This window comes from Rhinopithecus roxellana, chromosome 7, assembly GCF_007565055.1.
Source record: "Rhinopithecus roxellana isolate Shanxi Qingling chromosome 7, ASM756505v1, whole genome shotgun sequence".
NCBI classification, from domain to species: Eukaryota; Metazoa; Chordata; class Mammalia; order Primates; family Cercopithecidae; genus Rhinopithecus; species Rhinopithecus roxellana.
In genome coordinates, this window is record NC_044555.1 from 82,543,294 (window position 1) to 82,551,541 (window position 8,248).

At 45.6% G+C, this 8,248-nt stretch overlaps 1 non-coding gene across 1 annotated transcript; it reads left to right on the top strand.

Moving 5' to 3' along the window:
• The first annotated feature begins 765 nt into the window (after positions 1-765).
• On the top strand, positions 766-827 carry LOC115898868. Its single transcript, XR_004058524.1, has one exon. It is a non-coding gene; the product is annotated as a U7 small nuclear RNA (small nuclear RNA).
• The last annotated feature ends 7,421 nt before the right edge of the window (positions 828-8,248 follow it).

The following is an 8,248-nucleotide window of genomic DNA, read 5'->3' on the forward strand; positions in this document are numbered from 1 at the left end:
AGATCGAGACCATCCTGGCTAACACGGTGAAACCCCGTCTCTACTAAAAATACAAAAAACTAGCCGGGCGACCTGGCGGGCGCCTGTAGTCCCAGCTACTCGGGAAGCTGAGGCAGGAGAATGGTGTGAACCCGGGAGGCGGAGCTTGCAGTGAGCTGAGATCTGGCCACTGCACTCCAGCCTGGGTGGCAGAGCGAGACTCCATCTCAAAAAAAAAAAAAAAAAAAGAAAAAGCTGTAAATTCATAGTGACAAAAACAGAAGGGCCAGCAACAGTCAAGTGATAACAAGAACACTTTCATGCTTCAGAAGCCTGGAAAGGCTCAGGAATTCTGGAGGTGCAATAGCTCTGAAGGCTGAGGAAAAGCTGGTATCAGAGTGGGCAATTTGCGGTCTATGCCACAATCTACAACTGAAAATCAAGGGCAAGTGTCGTAAGCATATTGTTATGAGACATAGACGCAAACAGACAAAACTGCTAAGAGTTGTAAATGGCTCCTGGGAAGTGGGAATTGGGGATGTGAAACGGCCTTTGCAGAAATTGTAACAGTGAGACAGTTATGGCAGGTGTAGATTTGACCTAACTGACCCCATCTTGCTTCTGTGTTCATTCCTGGGCATAGGCCAAACTAACTTTGGGAAGAACTTAGTTTATAATTTAACTTTGACACAAATTATAACAGCCCTTTCCTGAAACAAACCCCATTCTTGCGTGGGAACCAGACAGCCTTTGTAGGACTAACAAATTAGCCACAATATTATGGTTTAGTGTTACAGCTGTTTTAGAATTTATCTAGCAGGTTTTCTGGTCTTTACCGGAAAGCCCAAGAAAGTAAAAATAGCTGGGTGCGGTGGCTCATGCCTGTAATCCCAGCACTTTGGGAGGCCGAGGCGGGAGGATCATGAGGTCAGGAGATCGAGACCATCCTGGCTAACATGGTGAAACCCCGTCTCTACTAAATATACCAAAAAAATTAGCCGGACTTGGTGGTGGACGCCTGTAGTCCCAGCTACTCGGGAGGCTGAGGTGGGAGAATGGCGTGAACCCGGGAGGCGGAGCTTGCAGTGAGCCGAGATCGCGCCACTGCACTCCAGCCTGGGTGAGAGAGCAAGACTCCGTCTCAAAAAAAAAAAAAAAAAAGAAAGTAAAAAAAAAAATAATAAAAATAGCCTGGGCACGGTGGCTCACCCCTGTAATCCCAGCACTTTGGGAGGCTGAGGTGGGCGGATCACCTGAGGTCAGGAGTTCGAGACCAGCCTGGCCAACATGGTGAAACCCCCATCTCTACTAAAAATACAAAAATTAGCCGGGCGTGGTGGTGGGTGCCTGTAATCCCAACTACTCAGGAGGCTGAGGCAGGAGAATCGCTTGAACCCGGGAGGCAGAGGTTGCAGCGAGCCGAGGTAGTGCCATTGCACTCCAGACTGGGCAACAAGAGTGAAACTCTGTCTCAAAATAAATAAATAAAAATAAAAAATTAAAAAATAAATTATGGTTCTGGAGTCTTGTAGCTAGAGGCCACAGGATTCTAAACCTCCTCAGTTGCTCCTAGGGATAACATCACTACCTACTACCATAAAACCTAAGATTGGTGCTCAAGATATTTTTCAGTCCCTGCACTGAATGGACTAGCTGGTGCCACCTAGATCAATAAACTGGCTCATCTGGTGTTGTGGTCCCCACCCAGGAACCGACTCATTGCTAGAGGACAGCTTCGACTGACTCCCTAGGATTTCATCTCGGACCTGACCAATCAGCACTCCCCACTCCTTAGCCCTCTACCCACCAAATTATCCTTTAAAAACCTCAGTTTCCAAATCTTCACGGAGACTGATTTGAGTAATGTGAACCCCAAATATCTGAGACAGGCCTCAGTTAATTTAGAAATTTTATTTTGCCAAGGTTGAGGATGCGTGCCCATGACACAGTCTCAGGAGGTCCTGACGACATGTGCCCAAAGTGGTCAGAGTACAGGTTGGTTTCATACATTTTAGGGAGACATGAGACACCAATCAACATATGTAAGATGAACATTGGTTTGCTCCGGAAAGGCGGGACAAGTGGAATCAAAAGGTGACAACTCCAAGCAGGGAGAGGGCCTTCAGGTCACAAGTAGGTGAGAGACAAACCATTGTCTCTCACCTACTTGCATTGAGTTTCTGATTAGCTTTTCCAAAGGAGGCAATCAGATATGCATTTATCTCAGTGAGCAGAGGGATGGCTTTGAATAGAATAGGAGGCAAGTTTGCCCTGAGCAGTTCCGAGCTTGAATTTTCTCTTTAGCTTAGTGATTTTGGGGGCCCAAGATATTTTCTATTCACAGTAATAAGAAAACTCCGGTCTCCTGTTCGGCCAGCTCTGTGTGAATTAAACTCTATTACAAAAATGGGCTCTATCTGGGCAGTGAGCAAAATGAACCCATTGGGTAGTTACAGAGAGAGAAGCACTGGTCAGGGGTCTCCGTTGTTTTAAAAGCCTTGTGTAATTTGACTTCTAAAATTAAGGACATGCATCCTTTAGAGTTTTTTGTTTTTGTTTTTGTTTTTTTTTTTGAGGCAGAGTCTCGCTCTGTCGCCGGGGCTGGAGTGCAGTGACCGGATCTCAGCTCACTGCAAGCTCCGCCTCCCGGATTTAGGCCATTCTCCTGCCTCAGCCTCCCGAGTAACTGGGACTACAGGCGCCCACCACCTCGCCCGGCTAGTTTTTGTATTTTTAGTAGAGACGGGGTTTCACCGTGTTAGCCAGGATGGTCTCGATCTCCTGACCTCGTGATCCGCCCGTCTCAGCCTCCCAAAGTGCTGGGATTACAGGCTTGAGCCACCGCGCCCGGCCTTGTTTTTTTTTTTTTTGAGACGGAGTCTCGCTCTGTCACCTAGGCTGCGATCTCGGTTCACTGCAACCTCTGCCTCCAGGGTTCAAGCGGTTCTCCTGCCTCAGCCTCTGGAGTAGTGGGATTACAGGCACCGCCGCCCTGCCCAGCTAATTTTTGTAGATTTCTTTTAGTACCTAATTTTGACACAGGTATGGGGAAAAAGCATAAAAATACTGTAAATGGGAATGTAAAATTGTTAAATCTTTCCAAATGGCAGTCCGGTAACAAGCATCAAAATGTTAAATGTGAGGAACATTTAACCCGACATTTCTACTCTTGGAATTCATACTAAGGAAGTAATTAGACAAGCACTGCTTTGAGTATACAACAGAAAAATTGGCAGCTACCTATATGTCGTACACCAGAATCTTGATTCGAACAAATGATGGTTCATCCACACGATGGAATTGTGTGCAAATATTTTAAGTGATACATTGTACACCCATCAGAGAGTCAAAAATGTAGAAGTCTGAAGGACTGGGCTCAGTGGCTCACGCCTGTAATCAATCATAGGACTTTGGGAGGCTGAGGTGGGCAGACTGCCTGAGCTCAGGAGTTTGAGACCAGCCTGGGCAACATGATGAAACCCCATCTCTACTAAAATACAAAAAATTAGCTGGGCATGGTGGTGCGTGCCTGTAGTCCCAGCTGCTTGGGAGACTGTGGTGGGAGAACCACTTGAACCTGGGAGGCAGAGGTTGCAGGAAGCTGAGATCGTGCCACTGCACTGCAACCTGGGCGACAGAGTGAGACCCCATCTCCAAAAAAAAAAAAAAAAAAAAAAAAAAAAAAGTAGAAGTCTGAAAATATCAAGAGTTAGTAAGCATGTGAAACAACAGGAACATCGACATGCTATTGGCGCGACTATATACTGGCACAATCTCTTTGGAAGAAAGCCAAAACTGGCATTACTTCAATGAAAACTTGAATATGTACTTCTCTTTGCCCAGCAAGCAGTTCCTCTCCTAGGGAGTACCAAATGTATTAACCACTTATGAAAATAACTACCATTACTTAGTAAAGTGGAAAATAAAAACATCATATGGCATGTGCTAGTAGGTGGCACATGCACGACTGTCAATAAAAGTGATGTTCTAGTGACCTCAGGCTGCACCCAACCCAAATGTGCATCAACAGTAGAATGGAATTATAATGACAATGTAATAACCATAGAGAAGAGCCAAGAACATGAAAAAACAGCTGTGCACAGTGCTGTGAGTGAATCTATGAATCTCATAAATGTAATGTTAAACAGAAAATGCAAGATTGGAGAGAAGACCTATGTAAACTCCAAATACAGGTATAACTATACTACATATGTAGTAGAACTAAAAGAAACAGCTACCATAAAAGTCAGATATTACATAGCATAAGAGAAATCAAGAAACTACAGCTACATAAAACAAGAAGACAGGTCCCAACATTACACACGTCAATAAAACACCCAGTTAAAACTCTACTGACTGGGCCTGGCACACCTATAATCTCAGCACCTTGGGAGCCCAAGGCTAGCAGATCCCTTAAGCCCAGGAGTTCTATACCAGCCTGAGCAACATAGTGAGACCCCATCTCTAATAAAAAAAAAAACAAAAAATTTGGCAGGCATGGTGGCATGCACTTGTAGTCCCAGCTACTCGGGAGGCTGAGGTGGGAGGATCACTTGGGCCTGGGAAGTCAAGGTTGCAGTGAGCTGTGACTGCACTACTGTACTCCAGCCTGGGCGACTGGGCAACTGTCTCAAAAAACAAACAAACAAAAAGCCAACAAAAACTGTCTCGTAAAACAAACAAGAAAACCCCCAACAAACTCGACTATCTCAGAAAAAACACCAAATACATAAAAAGCAAAAATAAAAAATTACCTGGGCATTTACTACGGTGGCAAGAGAATAGTCGAAGCCCAGGAGGCCAAGGCTACTGTTAGCCACATTTAGCACCACTGCAATCCAGTGTGGGTAGCACGAACAAGACCCCGTCTCATAAAACACTAACAACAGAAACAAATTTAAAAAAAAAAAAAAAAAAAGCGATTAACTCTAGCAAACCTAAACACAAAAAACCACAGCAACAACATTGGAAAAGGCAGTTCCCAGGTAACAGCCACCTCTGATACACTGAGGGTGAAATTAAGCCCAGCTCAAATACATACAGCAGTTCTTTCAGGCGAATGTGTAAAGAAACGTATCATTCTTCAAAACAATAGGTTTAAAGGACACCTACGGCTTTTAACTTGTAAATGTTTTGCATGCAGTGCACCATGGTTATGCAAATGAAGCTGAGTCATTGCCCTTTAGATTAATGCTGTAGCTCCCAAGCATGACTGCAGCCTGCAAGGCAGGGAAAAGGCCCAGTCCAGAGTCCACCTGGGAAACTGAACCAATTTGTTTTGTTCATCAATGCCCTGTGATTTCTTTTGGATAAAGGATTTCTGGAACGCTTTAAAAAATGACGTCAAAGCGCTACATTTGACATGAGAGAAGGTTCACAATATGTTAAATGAAATATAAAAGGAAATTTACAAAAATATTAAAATGATTACACTTTTTCTTCCAAAAATGCCTGTGTGTGTGTGTGTTGGGCATGCGTATGTGTTACCGGTGGAGGGTGTCCAGGTTCTTGGCGTTTTGAACAAAGAATTGGACAAAACCCACAAAGCAAGGAAAGAATGAAGCAACAAAAGCAGAGATTTATTGAAAACAAAAGTACAGCCGGGCGCGGTGGCTCAAGCCTGTAATCCCAGCACTTTGGGAGGCCGAGACGGGCGGATCACGAGGTCAGGAGATTGAGACCATCCTGGCTAAAATGGTGAAACCCCCGTCTCTACTAAAAAAATACAAAGAAAACTAGCCGGGCGAGGTGGTGGGCGCCTGTAGTCCCAGCTACTCGGGAGGCTGAGGCAGGAGAATGGCGTAAACTCGGGAGGTGGAGCTTGCAGTGAGCTGAGATCCGGCCACTGCACTCCAGCCCGGGGGACAGAGCGAGACTCCGTCTCAAAAAAAAAAAAAAAAAAAAGTACATCACACAAGGCGGGAGCAGGCCTAGTACAGCGGCTCAAGAGCGCCAGAATTTTCTGGGGTTTAAATACCCTCAAGAGGTTTCCCATTGGTTACCTGGTGTACATCATATGTAAATGAAATAGTGGCCTACAATCAGTCTGATTGGTTGTGGAAAGCAACCAATCAGAGGATGAAGTGTAGTTACAAAGTTACACTCACTCCTATGCAAACGTCTGAGTGGCTACCAATCAGGCTGGGCGTGGTGGCTCACGCCTGGAATCCCAGCCAAGGCGGGTAGATCACCTGAGGGAGGGGAAAGGGGTAGATCACCTGAGGGAGGGGAAAGGGGAAAGGGGAAAGGGGAAAGGGGAAAGGGGAAAGGGGACCAATCAGAAATGCTTTCAATTTTCCAAAAGGGGAAAGGGGACCAATCAGAAATGCTTTCAATTTTCCATCTGCCACACAGAAAAGGTGTGGAGCGGGGGATTTGCAAAGGGAGTAGCTTCCAATCCTTTTGTTATGTAGGTGTGGAAAGTCTGGGTTTTCCTTTTGACTTAGTTCTAGGAAGCCAGCGTGAATTGGCCTTAGGTTCCCTGCCTCCAGACCCTATTCTCCTGCCTCATAGGCATAGAAAAAAAAAACTGAAGGCTTACACCAAAATGGCGGCTATATCTTTTTTTTTTTTTTCTTAGACGGCGTTTTGCTTTTGCCGCCCAGGCTGGAGTGTAATGGCGTGATCTCGGCTCTCCGCAACCTCTGCCTCCCGGGTTCAAGCGATTCTCCTGCCTCAGCCTCCCAAGTAGCTGGAATTACAGGCATGTGCCACCATACCTGGCTAATTTTGTATTTTTAGTAGAGACGAGGTTTCTCCATGTTGGTCAGGCTGGTGTCGAACTCTGGACCTCAGGTGATCCACTCTCCTTGGCCTCCCAAAGTGCTGGGATTACAGACGTGAGCCACCCGCGCCTGGCCATCTTTTTTTTTTTTTAAACTATTTGTGGTTATGTTTTTGGGAATTTCTGTGCTTAATATAGTAAGAAAAAAATAAGAAAAATCGGTAATAATAAAATAAGAAAAATCGGTAATAATTTACATTTCCTTTCCTCAGACCTGGAAGCAGGCATTTCTTCAAGGAATCTTGATTCCTTTTGATGGGAAAAGGTATTTACTCTTCAAGAATTGTCAGCCTGGCACAGTGGCTCACGCCTGTAATCCCAGCACTTTCGGATGCCAAGGCAGGCGGATCACCTGATGTCAGGAGTTCAAGACCAGCCTGAACAACATGGTGAAACCCCGTCTCTACTAAAAACACAAAATTAGCCAAGCGTGGTGGTGGTGCATGCCTGTAATCCCAACTACTTGGGAGGCTGAGGCAGGAGAATCGTTTGACCCCAGGAGGCAGAGATTACAGTGAGCCAAGATCGGGCCATTGCACTCCAGCCTGGGCAACAAGAGTGAAACTCCATCTCAAAAAAAAAAAAAAAAAAAAAAGAATTATCCTGCAGGCTGGGTGCAGTGGCTCACACCTGTAATCCCAGCACTTTGGAAGGCCAAGGAGGGAGGATCCTTTGAGCCCAGGAGTTCAAGACCAGCCTGGGCAACATAGTAACACCAAGTCTCTACCAATAAAATGAAATAAATAAATAAATAAATAAATATTAGCCAGGCATGGTGGTGCATGCCTCTAGTCCCAGCTATTTGGGAGGCTGAGGTGGGAGGATCACTTTGTTACCGGGGAAGAGTGTCCAGGTTCTTGGCATCTTGAACAAAGAATTAGACAAAACACACAAAGCAAGGAAGGAATTAAGGGATTTATTGAAAATGAAAGTACACTCCACAGTGTTCGAGTGGGCCTGAGCATAGCTCAAAGGCTCTGTTTCAGAATTTTTGGGAGTTTAAAAATACCCTCTACTTGAGGTATGCCCTATGTAAATGAAGAGTATAAAGTTACAAAGTCATTTACTTGGCCTACGCCCTATGGAGAGGATATTTCATGTCATAGCTGAAGTGTGAATCGGCCTTATAGTCCCTGCCTCCAGACCCTATTTTCCTGCCTCAACTTGAGCCCTGGAGGTCAAGGCTGCAGTGAGCTAGGATCACACCACTGCACTCCAGCCTCGGTGACAGAGCAAGACCTTGTCTCAAAAACTAATTATTAAGGCCGGGCGCGGTGGCTCAAGCCTGTAATCCCAGCACTTTGGGAGGCCGAGACGGGCGGATCACGAGGTCAGGAGATCGAGTCCATCCTGGCTAACACGGTGAAACCCCGTCTCTACTAAAAAATACAAAAAACTAGCCGGGCGATGTGGTGGGCGCCTGTAGTCCCAGCTACGTGTGAGGCTGAGGCAGGAGAATGGCATGAACCCAGGAGGCGGAGCTTG